The sequence below is a fragment of the Grus americana genome, chromosome 20 (assembly GCF_028858705.1).
Source record: "Grus americana isolate bGruAme1 chromosome 20, bGruAme1.mat, whole genome shotgun sequence".
In the NCBI taxonomy this organism is placed as follows: domain Eukaryota; kingdom Metazoa; phylum Chordata; class Aves; order Gruiformes; family Gruidae; genus Grus; species Grus americana.
In genome coordinates, this window is record NC_072871.1 from 11,020,246 (window position 1) to 11,039,302 (window position 19,057).

General features: G+C 49.0%; 1 protein-coding gene across 2 annotated transcripts in view; it reads right to left on the reverse strand.

Annotated features, from left to right (window-relative positions):
• COL5A1 (collagen type V alpha 1 chain) overlaps positions 1 to 19,057 on the reverse strand; it is a 156,266-nt gene that overhangs the window by 92,897 nt on the left and 44,312 nt on the right. The gene's annotated exons all lie outside the window — the stretch shown is intronic.

The window sequence follows — 19,057 nt, forward strand, 5'->3', positions numbered from 1 at the left end:
GACCCTAACTGACTGAGAAGGGGGCCGCAGCGCTCGGGTGAAGCATTCCGTGTGCGTCGCACACTTTGTTACCCTGTGCTTCCCACCGCAAGCCGTAAATGAGCGTTACTGGCAGCGGGCGATGTGTCTTTCCTAGCTAAACGCTGACGCCTGGACCTTGGAGGACAGTTTTTGTTCGAATATTTACCCAACGGGTGGAAAAACCCAGATAAGGCAGATTAGCAACCTGTCATTTAATTAAGATCCAGGAACTTAGGGGACGTAGGGCAGAGAGAAAAACAATCCTTAAGAAAGAGGCAGCTTGCAAAACAGGTGGCACTGGCAAAAGCACAGAAAGCATCAAATCTCCAAAGTGTTTACTGCAAGGCTATCAGCGCAATGCGTTTCTCCAGGGTTTTTGTTTCAGAGCTGGAAAAGCCGCTGTGGGGACAGCCCAGCATCCCTCGCAGGTCAGCCCCACGCAGCACCGACGGGGCAGGGCTGCACGAGAGGCACGGCACCTGGTAGCACGGGGGGGGGGGGGTTTCTCCAGCAAATGGGAAAAATTAAGCTGAGGGGGGGAAAAAAAAAAACCCCGCAACTAGAAAAAAAATCTGAAGGTAGACACAGCCAATACAGCGGAAACTGGACCGTGGTTTAAGTCTCCTGTCCTAACGCTGGCTGAGAGGCTCCTGCAGGAGCATCCCGGGTCAGGCGCTGCAGAGCAGGAGGCAGCGTCCGTCCCACGCACGTACCAGGGGACGCGTCCAGCTTTCCCTTGACTCATGTCTGGTGCTGCAAACCACCAGACATGGGCTGCGTGCTCCACAGGCTGCGCTGCAAAGCAGGCGAGTACTTTTAATAACTCTCGCAGCTAATTGCACAAGGGAGCAGGACCTACCCAGAGGAGAAATGACTCCTCGGCTTCTGTTTATCCTCACGCCTTACAGGCGGCCTTAAATCAGCCACTGCAAACGCGGTGGCATCACAGCCACGTCCTGCAGTCCTTTGGAACAGAATATTTGCAAGGTTTGGTTTTGCCCTTCCGCTTCAAGCTCCCTGCTCCCCTGCTAAGCCAGGTCCCCCCTAAAACCGCTGCCATCGGCGCGGCCAGCAATGTTGGTGTCTCTGCACTCCTCCTCCTTTGAGCGAGCACCAACACCGTAACTCTTTCGATGGGACGGGAAGGTACGGCCAGGGCAAAGCAGCAGCCAAGCGGTAGGGATTGCAGGAAAGGAAAAGGCAGCCAATATGCCTTAAAAAAATAAAGCAAATACAAAGACCTGCTAAAAACACCCAAAGAGACAGATATCCATAAATCAACAACCATCGTGCTCAGACGCTCAGCTCCGCTGGCTATTTTTATCTATTTATGTCTGTTAAACAGACCACAATATCTGCTAGGATTTTTTGGGTGTGAAACAATCAGTTACGGACACGGAAAGCGGGCTGGGATTGAACGCCTTCCCCTACCCAGCAGCCCCAGCCTGGCGGGACGGACGGACGGACAGGGAGAGGGGCTGCGTAGACCGGCGTGACAAAAGGCTGCTTTGTATCCCCTCCTTCTCTGCAGCCCGGCCAAGCGCTGCGGTAACACAGGCAAAAATAATACGAGAGGTTTCTGCGGCTGTTTTGCGAAGGGGAAAATTAATAGCGCACAGTTCAGGTTTTTAAAGGCAAAAAAAGAAAGAAAAGAAAACCCCTGACAGTCCCACCTCTCTCCACCCCAATAAAGAGAGGACATTACTCTCAAATTTCATTTTCCTATTGTAAAGTCAGTCTTTATATTTGCAAAATGAGCATTTTTAAGCTTTTTTTTTTTTAAAAAATTGTATGTTCTGGGCAGATGTCTGAACCCCCCCAGCAGATTAGAAACATATGTGAAGAACAAGGAATCCAAACCACACATTTTTATTAAACTGCATGACTTCTAGTTCAAATTTCATCACATCGAAGTAAATATTTTCTCTCTAAAGTAGCAGCTGCATGTTAGGTTATCCATAATAGATGCTTCATATATGCACACGTGCACGCAGGCGCCCATATATGCGTGCCCCGTGCTTGCTGATAAACTTGATAGATGTCAATGTGAGACCACACGGGCAAAGCTGATTTTGCAATTTTTCTTGTAAAACAACCCGCGCCTGTGCACACACATACACAATTTAAAAAAAAATAAAACTGAAAGGATTGCAAAACTTCAGAAATGCCACATTTAAGGTTGCATATCCTAAATCCATCACTCCGTACAGCCATATTAGCATATAGTCGTTAATTATTACCCAGGAACGTGATACTTTTCCAGAGTACTTCCACTTCACGTGATGCAGGAGTGACAGGGACGTAGCTTTCCTCCGTAGTCCCTTTGCACGCCATCTGCACGCTTCTCTAAGCTCAAAATGGATCCGCAGTGCTTGCGTACATGTTTCGCACATCCACGCTGCATATCTAAGCACGTATATTTACGTGTGACATCCGCAGACGCAGATGTTAAGCGCTGCCAACTTAAGCTCCTATACTGATAGAGGAGGAAAACAACCAGATGTGGATAATTTTGAAAGACTGACTTCCTAACGACTTAGTTTCCACGTCAGGCATGGGGCACGCACCCTGCTAAAGCCTGACATATCCCTAGCAGCTTTCCTGAAGCCAGAGCTTAATCCTTACCCCGGGCTCATCCTGCGAAAGCCGGGACATGTCAAACACAGCTTACAGAGCGCCGGGGCATCGCCTCCGGAGCCGAGCACGCATTTCGCCCTGCAGCACCGACCGCATGCCACGTCCACGGGGACGGACCCTGACCTGGCCAGCACAGCCTCAGGAGCCCACACCAGAGGCACTGATCTTACCACGAAGCAACCTGCAGCCAAGGGCAGGGTCCCCGTCCCACCCAGCCCGTTGGAGGACACCAGTACTCTCCACCAGCCTTGAACGCCTCCTCTGAAGGGCTGATCCAGGCCAGCTCGAAGCCAGCTGAGCAATGGGCCATTCACCCCCTCACCAAGCCAAGCCCTGATAATCTTTGGGATTTCCATCACCTGCAGCAGATGTAAAGCCAAGCCACAAGACCTGCTCGTGGTACCCGACCGTGCTCTGATTTCAGCCCCAGTAGTGCAAGAAGCCCAAACCCTCAGCTGGTGAACACCAGCTCCTGGGGGACCTTAGGGCTGGAGGATGAAGAACTGCATCCATCTACAACAAGCAGCCTGCTGTGGCTCTCCTGGCCAGCTGGGGACCATCCTCAGCTGACACTCTTCTCTTGTGAAACCATTTACAGATCTCGTGCAGTTAACACCTCCCCCAAGAACAGAAGATGGGACAGGAGCTGCAGTCCCTTGGCTTGCTGGGACTGAGTCACCGAAGGCCCCAGAGGTTCTCATAGCTGTGGGATGGAAACCTTGCAACGCAATCTATCTAGAGCATGCTACTTAGCAAGGCTTGACTGGAAGAAAACTCATTTGCTGGCTAATTTTTGGGTTGCTGGCTGGGCAAAGGTGTTCCTTCTATTTCAGGGGAAGAATTAAAAAAAAAAAAAGGTAAAAAACCTGCAGAGAACCCTTCCAAAGTGACTCCGTTTTCTTTGGCTGCTCCAATACTCCCATGAACATGGTAAATAGCCTGACTCTTTTTCCCCCCTCTCCAGTTTTGACTGAAAAATAGGAAACCCGATTCTGAGAAGAGCTGGAATGAGAGAAAAGCAGGTTTAGACTCCGCATGCAGGGCCAGCTTGGCAGAAGGACTTGGCACACTTGCACCATCTCCTAGGGAATGTGAGATGTTAAGGTCAGACCTGGTGTAGGTCCTCAGCAGACCTGATCTGTGCGTGCTCCTTGTGTGGGATCTTAAACGTTGCCTCCGTTCAGCTAGGCAGACCCAGTTCTTGCATTTTTGCCAGCATCAGGAGCTACAGCAGAACTGGGTCCCTACAAAGATCCTACCTAGAGGAAATACGTGGAGTAGAGCTGTTGTACGCACAGCGGGCATGCTAGAGAAGAACACCTTCGCCAAAGAAACAACCCAGCATTCAGGCCACCTCTAATGACACTACTAGCAACTAAATATTCACCTCTCCTGTGTATACCAGAAACACACTGAGAGTTATTTAATTTGAAGGTTTAAACTAGCACATGAGGAAGCATTCTCCTCTAATGAATTCATTAGGACAGCAATGCATTTTTTTGGCTGGTTTCCCCTGAAAGCAAGCCATGAGTGATGTCTTTGTGCAGCCACAGGTGTGTCCGTCTATCTCAATAACTCTTGAATCCGATGGCTGATTTCAATCACTTTTGACAGAGGAAAAAGGCTCAAGATAATTAAACTCCTATAAATATCATGGAAACAGACAGCCAGGTAAGAGAAAGGCATCGTACAAGTTCACTGTCTGAGGGGAGGCTTTGCAGCGTGAGTTCACATCTGATCAGACAGACATCTCTTTAATGTTCCTGCCATAGGAAAAGCTCTAAGCAACCACGAGACACAAATTAGAAGGCATCTAGACCTGACTAATCTCAAGGCATCTCTGAGGTTCCCAATTCCAACAACTGGAAAAAGATGAGCCGAAGCACCACAAAATAAGCAGTTCTCCTTGCATTTCTGCCTATACATGGAAAACACCCTCTTTGCTCAATTTTGCAGACCCAAGAAGAACGGAGGGGAAAACCAAGCATCTCCAGGTCTCAGCTAGCCAGCTCCCCTGGCAGCTCTCAGGGGGACATCACGGGACACGGCAGAGCCCGCGGGTTTGTTCCTACCTGGCATCAGATGCCAGCCACGTTCGGGCTGGCGCTGCCACCCAGGCAACCTCAGATACTCAAAGGCAGCAGCTTATCCCTCTGCACGACAGACCTGCAATCGTCACTGGCTCTCCAGCAAACACACTGGCATCAAACCCTTGGAGTTATTTTTTTCCTGCGTGACCACACAGCAGCTTGCCACTCTGTGATTTCTGCCTTCAAACTCTTCATTTGGTAACTTAAAATCAGCATTTATGTCATACTTCACACAAATTACAGCGTTGATCCCTAAAAATAGAGGCCCCACAACCACCGTGTGCTCAGTTGTCACCATCTTTACATCTCGCCCGAACACAACCTTTATAGCACGGTCACCAAACGGCTGCTGGGTTTCTTCCCCCCCTCCAGATTACAAATGCTTAGCCAGGAATAGTGTAAATCTATAGGAGAGCTTTGAAAGAAACGCTTTCAACCGCTCAAAAATTGTACCGCTGGGTTCACAGGTATTCTTTAATAGATGCACCCACCATCTGTTTACAGTATTAATACCACCCGCTGAGAGGGACTTCATAGCAAGCGATTATTCAAAAAAACCAAAAGCTATCTCTCAGATATCTATCCAGAATTTAAACAGTTTTCTCTTTCCTTTTAAGTTATTGACTATTCCAAAGCGTTTGCAAAATAACGAGTGCTAATAACTCCACAGAAGGTCTTCAAGCAGTTCCTTCCAATTGTTTTCCAATCTATTCACACGGTGTGGTTTTGTTCCCTAATTGAAGCATCAAGGCAGATTACGCTTCTGAACCCTTGCAAGCAGCAAATTAGACTATTAAAAAAATAAATCTCTTAATACTTGCTCAAAAAGTTTGCTTCCATGGATATGCTTAAGCAGGACAACTCAGGAGGCACTTTTGCAACTGTAGCCTCCTCTTGACAGTCAAGAAGAGAAATTTTCGTGCAAGGATAAAATAACGGGACAGAGTGACAAGGTGATGCTCTCCCTGACAGCCATCGCAAGCGCCCAACACGACAGGGGGGCTCAGACCCTGCCAACCCGCGATGCCGACTGCTGGGACAACCTGGGGAGGTACCCGACCAGGCAAAGTCTGGCTTCAACATCACTGGTTGCAGTGAAAAAAAAAGAAAGATTGTTTTCCCCTCCCCTGCACGCACACGTTGCCTGCAACTCCGAGGAGCAGGCAGCATCTTGCACCCACACCACCGCCCTCCATCAGGGTGCTAATTGCTTCGGTGGTGCCCCGAGGCCAGGGTGAGGGGACTGGTGCAGGTTGGCACTGCCTGGACAACAGCCCCACGGGCAGCATCCCACAAAGCTCACATTCTGGAAAGCTGTATTAACTGACAGCCTGCACGTTGTGGGAGGCATTTACATAAAGGGAGGACAGTGTCAGCCTGACCTTCCACTGTCCAGCATGGAAATTAAAAAAAAAATTACCATGAAAGCCCAGCCCAGGCCTCTGAGAAATGAATAGGACAAAATGAATGGATGTCATTGTCTATCATGATCTGCCAGCCCTTTAACTAGCAGTTAATAAAGCTGAGAGGGAGAGAGGAGAAGATGAAACAATGAGCAATTTTGAAATAACGCCCTCATTTTGCTCCCAGTCTATTCCAAACAGCATCGCCTTTCTGAAGCATACGTTCAATATCCTGCGCTCCACAGATCAGGCTCAAAAAAAAGTGATTTTCTCCATTTTCTTCATTGTGTTCCTTAGGAATTCCTGGAAGAAACCCAAGTCCCCATTTCCCCACGTCCTCCGCTGCTCTTTGAGCACCAGGTAGCCCAGGGCTGCCCGGCTCTCCTCCCCCCACCAGTGCCACCACCTCTCCGGGTCCCAGTTGCCACCACCCGAAGGCCATTCCCATTGCGGCGGGACCAAGGCACGAGGTCCGAGCAGCCCCACAGCCTGGCTGGTGTCCCCGTCCACAGCCTGAGGGCCAGCCCCGGGCAGTGCCCTTTCATCCGGGCTGTATTGCTCATCCAAAATGAGGAAATTGCAGCGTTTTCCTTGGAGAGGAGACGCAGCCTGGACGGGAGCGCGCAAGTCTCTGAAAACTCCACGTAAACCCAAATTAGAGCCCACAAGGCTGCCAAAAGCTGCCCGGCCTTCACAGTTCTTCGTGTGGTCGTGCAGACCCGACCACATACTCCAGTTCCCTATTTTCTTTACCAGTTCATTTAGTGCTGCATCTCCCCCATCCAACTTCATCTCCTGATGTCACCGCCGCACCAAGGGCAGATCGCACTGTTCCAAGTTTCCTCTCTCCATCCAAATCAAATAATCCAACTAATAACCGAGCTAAAGGGCTGGCTTTTTCCTATAGAAGTTATTTTTCAATGACATATGTGTGAACCATAAGGGATAGTTTAAAAACAGATTCTCCCTCATTACAAGCTGCGGCGCAGCACATCGCCGCGTTGCTCTTTTGTGTCTTCCCCCTCCGCGCCGAACGATGCCGTTTCCTGGCTCCGGTTTCACGTTGATTTATTTCCCTTTCATCTATGGAAAATTAGGAACGAGATCAGCTTCTGCTGGCTGCGCCGCCCACACGGAGCTGGATACGCCAGCGTATTGTAAGGGGGACTCTCTCACAGTGGAAAATATGTAGTAAAGTGAAGCTCTTGGCTTAAGTTACACATTTGAAAACTCGCTGTTGGAGCTGCACAGAGCCAAAGTGGAGGCAGTTGCTCAGTTTTAACTCAGCCCTGTGTAACCAGGGTCGTGGTGCCTGCCTGGGAGGTGATGGTCCCAGTGACCCACAGAAAGCTCTGGGCTTTGTTCCCACCCGGGCTATGGTGGAGGTGGGGGACGCAAAGGGACAGAGAGGGTCTAGAGAAGGTGGTGAGCAGTCTCAGGAGAGAGCTGAGGAGCAGCCGGTCTTGGTACAGAAAAGGAAGAGGCGGCAGGAAAGAAATCCAACCCAAGGTCTCCATCGACCATCTAGCCATGACGGTCAGACACAGCAGACGGCGTTTTGCAGCTCCATCAGACGATTCACACAACTGCTACAAGGGCAGGAAGAGCAACCAGGGGCAGCCCCACGCTGCCGTTCCGTGGATTTCTCATCCTCTGCCCTCCTCGCTCCCGAAACACTTTGCAAAATCCAGTACGAAACCCCAGGCGAGCCCTCAGGCAGCTCCAAAGCCCAAGGTTCATTTTGGAAAGCCTCAGCCTCCCCCAGTCTGGGCTCACTTCCATCACCCAAGAGTGGCTCTTCGCTTCTAGCAGCACATCAGGGCTTCCCACTCCCATCCCACAACAGCTGGAGCTCTTCTGAGCACTGACATACCTAAAAGCTGCACATCCCTTGCTTTTACTCCAATTTTTTTCCTCGTAGCTGAATTAATCTGGAAGCTGAGCTGCCGGTTTCTCAGCCCCACAGACGGGCTTTTCCATCCCCCGACTGCCACAACCCCAAGATCCACCCTGAGGTTTTCTCCTCAGCCCTCTACACCGAGGTGGCTCAGGATCAAGGGGTTTGTATACACAGAGGCTTTTAATCAGGACTTGGAATGTTTTCTGCCCCAGGAGGTAAATACAGAATCCAGGTTTTATGGATTAAAGGGAATGGGGGGAAAAATAGACCTGGCTGCCAAAGTTATCTCAGGATATAAATGGGATTACATGCTTAGCCTTGGGGACATCTGCTGACACACTCAGAATTTAACTTAACACCAAATTTTGGTTGGGAAAGAATTTTCCTGCATTTGGCAGGCGACAATCACCAAGCCATGGAACACCGAGCAGGACACATCTGCTGGGACCACCCGAGAAGGAAACTTTTGTGCAGGTTCCTATTGCTGTTTCCCACCAGTGCTGCAAATTTGGCCAGCGCTGCTCAGGAAAGAGCTGAAAATGGATAGCTGAGCACACGAAGGTGTAACACCTCTTGTCCCTACACCTTTCTCCCTCTTTCTCCAGGAAACTTCAGCGATGTTCACACACCTCTAACCATCCGTGCTCCAAAGTATTTCAGCAATTATGTTTCAACACTGTTAATTGTCCATGCAAGATAATTTAGGGGTTTTATTCCTGCAAGAGAACCCCTGTGCAGCATCCCCCATCTCAAATTCAGCATTCAAAAAGTCTTGCATTTAATCACAAAAGTCTGCGCAGCTCCCGTAACAAAGCTAATTGGGCACCACCCAAGATTTTCATCCCAAGAAAGGGAGCTGGGTTTGTACACCCTATGGCCTGAAGAGCAGATGTGAAGTTCTGCCCAGAAATGTGGTAATCTGAACAAAAACCATTAAGGAACAGGAATGGATGCAGCATGACCGACACGGTCAGCAGTAGCTGAGCATCACAGCTCAGATTTCGGTATTCTGAGCGGCAAGCTGGAAGAGGGTAAACATAATTTGCAGATAAATTTGCTTATACAAGGCATCAAAGCCTCAGGAAAACCTTGCTATGTTTGCAGACATTCCAGAGCAGAGAACAGTGCACAAAAGTAATATTCACCACAAATTCTCTCATCTCCCCACACATTTCGCTTCAGTGGCCAAAGCACTGTTTGTTCAAGCAGACTCGACCTCCTGAACCACGGCCAGTATGTGGCTACGTGTGGAGAACAATGAGCCCACGGTTAGAGACTTTTTTCCGTGTTCTTGGAGGGAATAGAAAACACATATACACACAAATACACAAATCCCATCCAATATTCTGCACAACTCATTAGGAATACCCTCTTCCAGCTCCCATCCCCAGGGTGATGTATTTATTGTGAACATATACATTCAATCCCACTCGGCTCTGTCAAAGTAAGTAGTACACCTGCACGCTGGGGATGTCTGGAGTGGGCTAGGATTTTCCTTTGGGCTTTGGCAAGCAGCCCAGACTGCCTCAAAAAAAAAAAAAAAATAAAAAGGCCTCACCATGTGTAAGGAACATGTGTTTCATTTGTTCGTACCTAAATGACAAGGGAATGGGTTGAACACAAAGTCAACTGAGAGGTTTCTAAGTTAGGATGCTATTTTCTACACTGGGTTTACTCTGTCCTTGCTGCACTGAGAGGCTATGTGCGTAAAAACCTAGCTCAGAGGAGCGACAGACTGCAAGCAGTGTCCTGCAAAGGCAGGACAATAGCATTAAAGACCTAAATTTCAAAAAAACCCAACCCCATCAGCTTGAGCACAGCCAGGTCAACACGGACACAAGCCCACCTCCCTGCCTGACCAGCTTGTAGCAGAGCTCAGTGCTCACCATCCTCTTCCTCAACGCAGTGGCTCTCCCACGAGTTTGGCTCAGACGAGCCTGTACTTCCTACAACGGTTTGCTGCAACAATGCAAATCAATCAAGCTTTTTGTATATGGAAAAGGATTTTTTTCCTATCCACAGGCTTCTATTCCAGAAATTCACTTTTTTGCAAATAAGACTAGTCGGTGTGTCACCCCATGCATAAAACAAGGTTCCCAAATTAGCAGGCAAGGGGAAACATGCTCTGATTTGGGCCAGTGGCACGCTATCGCTCTCTGCTCTCAATAATCACTTTTCCATATTGTATAACAATGCTGCCAATGAAGTTCAGCTGGAAACTTCTCCCCAATAGCAGGAGTATTTGGCTTCTTCCCCATGTTCAAGCTGAGGAAAATCATCTTTCCCAAACATGTCCCTTCGCTCTGCTCTTCATCAGTGCCCTTCTAACGCGCTGGGTCCCTTTGCGGTGCCTTTTCTGCTCCTGAAGCCCCGTCCTGCTGCCCGCTCCCAGCAGACATCCATGTCCACGACGCCACTGCAAACCTTGGCATGATGTCACCAGAGAGGAGCAGGTTTCCAGCATTACATCACCCTGTCTGGGCTCAGCAATCAGCCTTCTGCACCTCAGAGTTTCCATGGAAGAAACCGAGCCCCCTTCTCCTCCCTCCTGCTATCTGAGGTGGGGGGGGGGAAGCAAACTACAAACGAAGCCGTCAGCTGAAAGAGTAATGACACTACACCTAGGAGCATCCATCATGTATAACGAGCCTGCCTGGGCTGCTGCCTGCCAGCATTTACATACAAAGCTCTGCCAGGTGAATGTCAGGAACAACCAGACACAACTCTGCTCCCCAAACCCCACAATCCCTGTGGTAGATGGAAATTGTTTTGAAGGATGAGCTTTGCTTTCCAGAAACCACTCAGTTTTCCTCGTTAGCAGTTTCAATTGGTTTCCCCACTCTGCAGGAGGTTTCCCAGGCCAGAGAAAGTTAAGCAACAGCCTACCTGTCCTCTCCATGTCACAGCCCAAGATGACAGCAGCGATGGAGAGCCCCGCGCAGTATCGCTTAGCATCCTTCCCACCGACAGTTCTCGCTCAGCACCCTTATCCATGCCCTCCAAAACGGTAAAAGTTTATCTGGACCAACTAGCCTGCCAGGGTCCCTAAGTAAGCAGCCATCAGGCTCCAAACTGCCTATCTCAAACATAATAATAATTAAAAACTTGTTTATTTCCCACTTCAGTAGCCCCTGGAGCCATGGCACATCGTTGCTCTTGCAACCACTGTCCAGGAGCAGGTCGGGAAGCCAGCGGTGCCTCAGACTGGGCTGAGGTCCCGTGTCCTTCACCAGGCACTCAACGAAGGCATTACCGCTGGATTTTAATGAGGGCCAAGTGCCCCGTATCCCCAGCATTCACCATGCTCTGCTAACAGAATCGTAGAGGGACCCCTCAACAAGAGATTGCTCTGGGCTGGGTGCCTTTTCCCATTTAGACGACACCATCCCGCCGCTGCACTCGGGCTTGTGACGGGCGAGCAGGGCTCCCTGCAAACTGCCTCTCACCTCCAGGTACCTCAGTGCTGTGATGCTGCCAGCGCTTGAGACGCTCAGCCTGTACCCAAGACAATTTTATATTAAACAATAGGCTAAGCTGCACAGATACTGCACAAATAGGATGGCACAGCCAAGCATCAATTAAAAAGCCCTTACTCGGGACAACACCGAAAGAACTAAATCCCCTTTCTAGACAGCAGCAGCGAGGCCAGGACAGGCAGCCAAGCACATCGCTATTTCACACTGCCAGGCTTCCTGGGATTCTGCCTTCTCCCCATCTACTTCCATGCAGAGTCCTCCCTTAATCTCCTCTGCTGGACACAGGGATTACCAGGAGGGTGCGTTGGGTTTGTGCAGCAAGGTTTTGGTTATCCGCATTAACTAACGGAGGTGTCTGAAATCCGGACCCACAGCAGTCAGAGCCCTGTTTGACACAACCTATCGCTGGACGTTAGGAGCAGCCCCCACCCAGTAAGAGACGTCCATTGCCTTGAAGGTAACGCTCAACAGCGCCCAACTGGAGATGAAACCCGTGCGGGTCCTCCTGTAAGACTGGGGCTTGACCCTGGACAAAGTGCAGGCAGCAATAAGACCGTGCAGCTTCCTAGGCTGATGCTTAACTTGGCCATATCAAAGGATAAACGATGCACCGCGTAACCGTTAAACATCAATAAAAGTGCTTTTATGTTCTGTTAGAACAATAAAGCATACAACGCATGGGGAGACATGCTTTCTAAGTACGTTCAATACCAGCAAACTGCAATAATTATCTACACATGCCAATGAAGAGTGTCTTTTACAGTTTATGAAACAGAATTTACCACTGGCCAAAAAAAAAAAAAACCCAAATCAGAAAAGTTAGAAACATTAAATATGTGTATTTTGTAATCATGGCTAACAAGACTACATCATTACAGGCAACCCTGACCCAGTCACAAAGCTTGACTGCAGTCCAGATGGCTGAACTGCCAATTACCCAGCAAATCTAAATAAAAAAAACCCCAGAGTTTGAGCAAAGTGTATGCAAACAATTAATCTGATGTTTCCACCCAAATCCTCACTTTTCTTGCTGGCACCCGACAGATAGAGGTCAGATGAAATGGTGTCAGTTTAGGATTCAAACGAAACCACCTGAAGCACAGACTAACTTTTACAAGCTGTTTTGCAATTCTTATTCTGGACCCTGTCCTGCCCCTCCCCTCGGTACAGACACGCTGATAAAACCAGATGACGTCCCTGGGTACCTGTGTAAGGCGATGCTGTGTGCGAGACCTTGCCAACTGGAGCCAAATATCACGTTTTGATTAGTCTGACCGCATCACTTGGACTCTCGCACAAAAATCTCACCATTAATTGCAAACCCATCCAGAGGTATAATCCGCAATAATTGTAGACATTTCCTAGGCAGCATTGCTACTCTGGAAGAGCCGAGTTCTGTGATTTAATCCATATGTCTCGAGTGCACCATTTTGCTAAAGAGGATCTCTTAGAAAAAACAAAAGCAGAAGGAATGACGAGAAAACCAGCAACTAAATGGAGAATTATTAGGAGACTGGGGAAAGCTACAGACATCTTCAATAAAGAACCCTAACGCTGGCTCAGAACGTTTTATTTTCCATCATCTCACACCATAATATAAGCTGGTGGTGTAAAACATCGACTCTTTGCACTCCGTGAAAGGCTCTACAGCAAAAGAGGTGAAATCAGATTTGGCAGGGCCAGGAAAGCAGGCAGCCAGGACTGTAAATTAGCTTCTTTCAGCAGTCTGCCAAGGGAGGGAAAAATACACGGGAGCGTGTATCTGTGGTGCATCTTGACAGAGAAATTCACGCTAGTAAAAAACCCTAATTAAAAAGATGCTGTCCGAAGGTTAACAAAAACTTAATAAAGCATATGCTCTGCCCAGTTCCTTCCTGGATTAAGCCCAGATCTTGCGGAACACGATGGGTTCAACCCCACGCTCATGAGAAGCCTCACCGAGCTCAGTGGGGCCATCAAGAAGCTTCTGGTTTGAAGATACTGGGGACCTTGCTGCTCCTCCTGTAAACAAATCAGTAAGCCGTTCCTTGCCACGGCTCCGTTTCCATTTGCACGAGACCCTCCTGCAAACAGGAACAGCAAAGACAGCCGTGCCGAGGCAAGCTTGGCTCCAGATGTGAGTCAGACACGGATACAGAGCTGAGAAAGTCCAAAAATTTTAGTTACCACCAATCCGGCCTTCCCCGAAGCCCGCTGTACTAGTGGCATGTTTTCTACGTGCTATTGCAGGAGGAAAGCTATTTCAGCTGAACAGCAGGTCCGCCTGCAAAAGGAGAGCCCTAAATCCCTGTCCTCAAACAAACAAAATAAAAATACCCTAAGATGCGCTTACATGTATAGGGACCTGTTTTCCTTCGCACGCCTTTCGCTAAAGCAAAAGCTATTGAGCCAATCTTATAACCTTAGAGGGGAGCAGGAAAAATAACGTACAAAAACTTCAGCACTTTCCAGAGCTGGAAAAGCTACAGCCAAGAGCATGGGAAGGGAGGGAGAAAAACCTGACAATAGTGAAATGAAATCTGGGATTATCAACTGCAGTGATAATTGGGTTTTAAGTGTAAACAAGGCAGAAGATGAAAAGAGAGTTGGCATTTCAACCCAAGAGCAACGCAGCACCTGAACGGCCCCAATGTCTCAGCTAAGAGCATCGAAGCGTCTATTCTGCTTTGTCTTGTCGCGCCTTGAAACATTCAGCAGCCCTAAGAGCACCTCTGGCACCTCGCCCGGGCTTTCTGGCTGCCCCAGCACACATCGCTTTCCCTCCGTTTCTGATGTCTTGATTTCACTAGTGGTCTTCAAAAACACAAAGGAGAAAAGAGACTAAAAAGCACCGTCCTTTCAGCATCGTCCAAAGCCCAGCAGCGCGCCACATCTCATCCCAGGACAAGCTTTGGCATAAGCTAAAAGCAAATACTTCGTCGGCCCCTCACGATTTCACTGCCTTGGCAGATCCGTGTCCGCGGGTATCCAAGACCCTCTCACTTTGCACCTTGTTTGGCAGGATCAGAAGGAACCACTTGGTTTTACAGTACCAACTGGACCAATGAGACACAGTTATGGTACTCAACTCGACAAAAATAAGCTCCTCTTGCCTCCAGAGGAGCCAACAGTAAAAGACACAAACCTTAAAAAGCAATTTACACACGCACTAAGCTTTTCCACTTTTGGGAAAGCTAATTTCATCTACACCAATAGCAGAGACAACTCCAAAACATGATTTCTAGAGGGTCAAAGCACCAGTTCCCTTGTGGGACAGCCCTACAACATTTTAAACAGAGGAACCAAAAATAATTCACGTCAAATATACTCACTTCTTCCTAGGGTATCCTCAGCAGTTTTACCAAAACCTACTCTTTTTTTTTTTTTTTTTTTTTTAACCAATGTCCACATCACAATTCTAACGGTGCCAACGCTAGCTCTGCCAGCCCGGCGCTGTACGGCACTGGTATAGGCACAGCAGCTTCACACAACAGTCTCTTCCTGACAGATCAGAAGACAAAATGGGATTTTCAGCAGAAACGTGGAAGGCATCACATCTGGGAGTTTGGCAAGGTCTAGACGAGTTTCATTTTGCTCATCAGCCCATCGCTGGGAAGTGCTGGTCTACAGAGTAACACTGAGTAGTAAAACAGTGCTGGGGCACACACTACTGCAGAAACCACGCTTCTGTGGAAATACATGAAACTTTTCAAAACACCATTGCAAAGGGGTTAAATCCACCTAATCCAGCCCAGGGACGGTAACGTTTACCTGCCACAGGCGCTGTGCAGCACTTTCCGTGCATAAAGGTCCTCCAGCTGCGCGTGATGGGATTTCTCGGTTCCCTGCTGTAATACAGGCGCTGCTGGGACAGAAACGCAGCGCCAGCGACCTCGCTGAGCCAGGACCTGAACTTTATTTCAACCCACATCTGCTAAACCAGAACAACTTCTTCAGCCCAGAGCCGGCTGAGCTCTTTCCCACAGCAAACAGCAGGTTGGAAAAGCCAGCCCACGAGGAGATGCCACCCGCGTGGGTCCTGGGACGCGGTGGTCCAGTGGATTAAGCGAGTTGCACGCTGCTTTGGCTTCACGTGTCATAGCCTTGTCAGGCTTTGGTTGGGGGTGGGAGAGAGACCCTACTGAAGCCTGATTGCTTGCCCTGATGGAAGGAGCGAGCCCCAGGGAGAGAGATGCTGTACCCTGGTAAACCAGCGAGAGCTGTGTACGGAGCAGAAATTCCCTGGCGCGAGCATCTTCCAGGGAGGATCTCAGATGAAAACCCACAAAGCAGCCACGCAGCCCACAGCCACGGCTGATGGGTACAACGTGCAGAAGCGTACGTACAACAGCCAAGTAAACCCTCAGGAGAGCGAAGCCCTAGCCTGACGAGCACTCAACTTATTCTCAGCTCTTACACCAGCCCAGGCTACCGGGGATCACCCCAAGCAAAGGCTGACGGGTCAGCCCTGGGATCGACACGCCGCTGCCAGCAGAAACGGGCTCGCACTTCTAGTTTCTTGTTATCCGCACAAGAACCGATGGGATGCTGCACAGGAAGGGGACTCCCGCAGTCGATCACGGGCACGGACCAGGACCAGGCAGCTCCTGCGGCGCATGACTGCGGAGCGGAGGCAGGAGCAGGGCCATCACATCACCGGGATGTTTTGGAAAGTCTCCCTGGGTTTCGGGCAGAAGCTGCTTTGCTGTCTGGGAAAGGGACTTTCCCAAATTTCATCCTCCCTCTCTCTCTCCCTACGCCTATTAGAGTGTGCTAGGGCTTGGTTTCAAATGTATGTTTAAATAAGCACATCAAAAAGAAACAGTTAATCCCTCTAAAAATGAGATGCGTTCACATGTCTTCTGACTTCCTTCCCGTGCTGCTGTAGCCGCAGGAACGCTGCTCGCTACAGCCTGCAAGCAGGGAGAAAGTGTTTATCCTGCACCGTGGGCTATCTCTTTTCTCTCTCCTCTTTCCGCAGAAAGGCCCTTTGCTGTCTCACAACAGCATCCTCAGTCACAGCTTGAAGCCAGCCGCCACTTCCCAGCCCCGGCGCGAGAGCCTGTCCTGACATTTGTAAACTTCTGTTTCGAACAACAGCTCAGCACAAAACTTAACTTGTATAACCTAGGCTCCAGGCTTGGCCCCTTTTCAAACCTACCCGGCATTCCCCCAGCCGTACAGAGAGACCCACACAGCCTCCGAACTAATTGAATTTTAATGAGAGGAAGTCATTTTTCCACTGGAAGAATGTTGTGCTAGAGAGAAATATTTTGAAACTCCTCTAACCTTTCCTGCCAGGCTGCTGCTGCGGCAGAGTACGAGCGAGGAAGTCCCCATCTGGGCACTCGACTGATGAACACAGCAGAGCCGCTTCGCTTGCGACCCCAGCTAGACCTGGAGCTTAAATAATTACAACTTTCAAAACAAAATAAAAAGCGTTTGGGCTCTTACTTTATTTCAGTCCTGACAAGGAGAATATAAATTCCCACTGCTTAGAGCTCCTGCTGATCCATGCTGAAACACAGCCTAAGCCTTCCCCAACGCTGCCATCCATCCCGCTCCCACCTAACCGGGTTATTTTAATTTCCAGCAAAAGCAACACACACATAAAAGCCAGGCGACTCCACGGGTGCAAAAACCACTGGGGAGCATCTTGTTAGCTGAGGTTTGCAGAGCAGTTGCCTACAGGATGGCAGCAGCTTCATCTCACCGTTCTGCATTCAGACCAGAAATTACCATGTTTCTGGGAATACATAACTTTAACAGTTTACACCCATTCCCCATTGTTCTGAGCCACAACTTTCCCTACACCGTTTCTGCTTAGGCTTGCAGATTGCAGAAAGAAGAAAGGAGGTACCAAAGGAAATTAAGTTGCTGAGATATGAAGGAAATTATGTTATAGTCCACTGCCTTCACAAAACCTATTAATTACATTCAGTTTAAAGCCGCTGGTATCCTGATTAGCATGTGTGTGAATACCCCGAAACCTTCTTTGTTTGTTGAGAATGACAAAAAAAAAAAAGCACAAATACCAGAACTTAATTTTTTTTTAAATATATATGCTGTATAATATCAGTACATATAATATAAGACAGAGAGGAAAAAAAATACTTGCTAATTGTCCAGTTCTCTAAGTGCCTGCAATAACCCTACAGCTGCATCTTGTGCTCAGAACAGGCGACAGGCTCCAGCGGAGGGGAACGCTTGCTCCGTTCTACCCCACCTCCCAAGACCGAGGAGGTTTCACGAGCCCTCCGAGCCCGTACCCCCAGATAAAGCATTTCCAGCAAGGGGGCTGGTGCCAGCCCCACGGGAAGGGCTAACAGCGGAGCTGGGGAGCGTTGCCACCCAGAAGCGTGCGTTCCCTTCCTGGCAGAGGAATCGGCAGTCCTGACTCCAGGCGAGAGCTAAAAGCCACCGCAAGCTTCAGGGGCAGTTATGGAAACTTTTCATTTTGCAAAGTAGCACAACTGCAGGTTCCTTATGAGGTTTGGATGTGATACCCGGTTCTTTAAGTGGATCTACTAGATCCCCGGGCACAGCGGCTCCCCAGAAAAGCTCACCACTTTATAGAACAACTCCGCTTAAAATACGGCATCCAGCGCGACTGCTGGAATTTTTGGCAGAACGTCCAACACTTGCGAAAGACGCTCCAGCGCCCGTTAGACCCAGCTTTTACTTTCCGTTTTAATTGTTAAACTTCCCAGGAAACGTCTATTCATTTAACACAATCTAAAGGTTCAGCTCTAACTCTGTAACTGAGATTTTGGCAGCAGCGTTCAGCCCGTGCATTCTGCTCTGTTTACAGCAGACCAGCTCCCAGATGTTGGTAATGTTAAACAGACTGGAACTTTCCTTCCGAGCGACAGCGCAATGCAGACAAGAGCTGGCTTCGCTGTGCCTCTAATTATCCACGGATAGGAAATGTTCCCCATCCCTTTGCTAGGTTGGGGAGGCCCATGAGATACAGCTCTTCCTCCACATAAACGCAATAAAAACGAGGAGAGAGAGAGAGAGAGTCAATAGGTCTTAGTTTACACTCCGTTGCACTGGCGCTGATTTTCAGGGAAGCAATTCTATCTTGCAAGAAAGATCAGGGACAAGATTCTCATACATACGGAAGCCTCAGAAGTACGGCAGACCACAGAAGTTGAGATTGTTCATGAAATGCATATATTAAACTAGCTGCTAAACTATGGAAAGAACTTCTACCATATGCGCCGCGTCTATAAATAATCCTCTATCTCTTTGCTTAAATCAGAGGAGCTCATGGGAACATTCCCCTCCTCACGATTTTGGTTTGCTTTTTAAAAGCAGTCGCTGTGTGGGAGGGGACAGGGCTGCCAAACAAGCTGCGAGGACAGTCCCCTTATGTCATGGTACAAGAAAGCAAGAACCAACGGCCAACGCATGGGAAAAGAGCAAATTCCTATAGCCCCAGAGCGAACTGCGACTCGCAAGGGAGCTGCTTTACCCAGCCTTCATTCGCTGCCCCTATAACATTAAATCATAAACCGGATGAATGAACACCCTGTGAGCCCTTCCCAT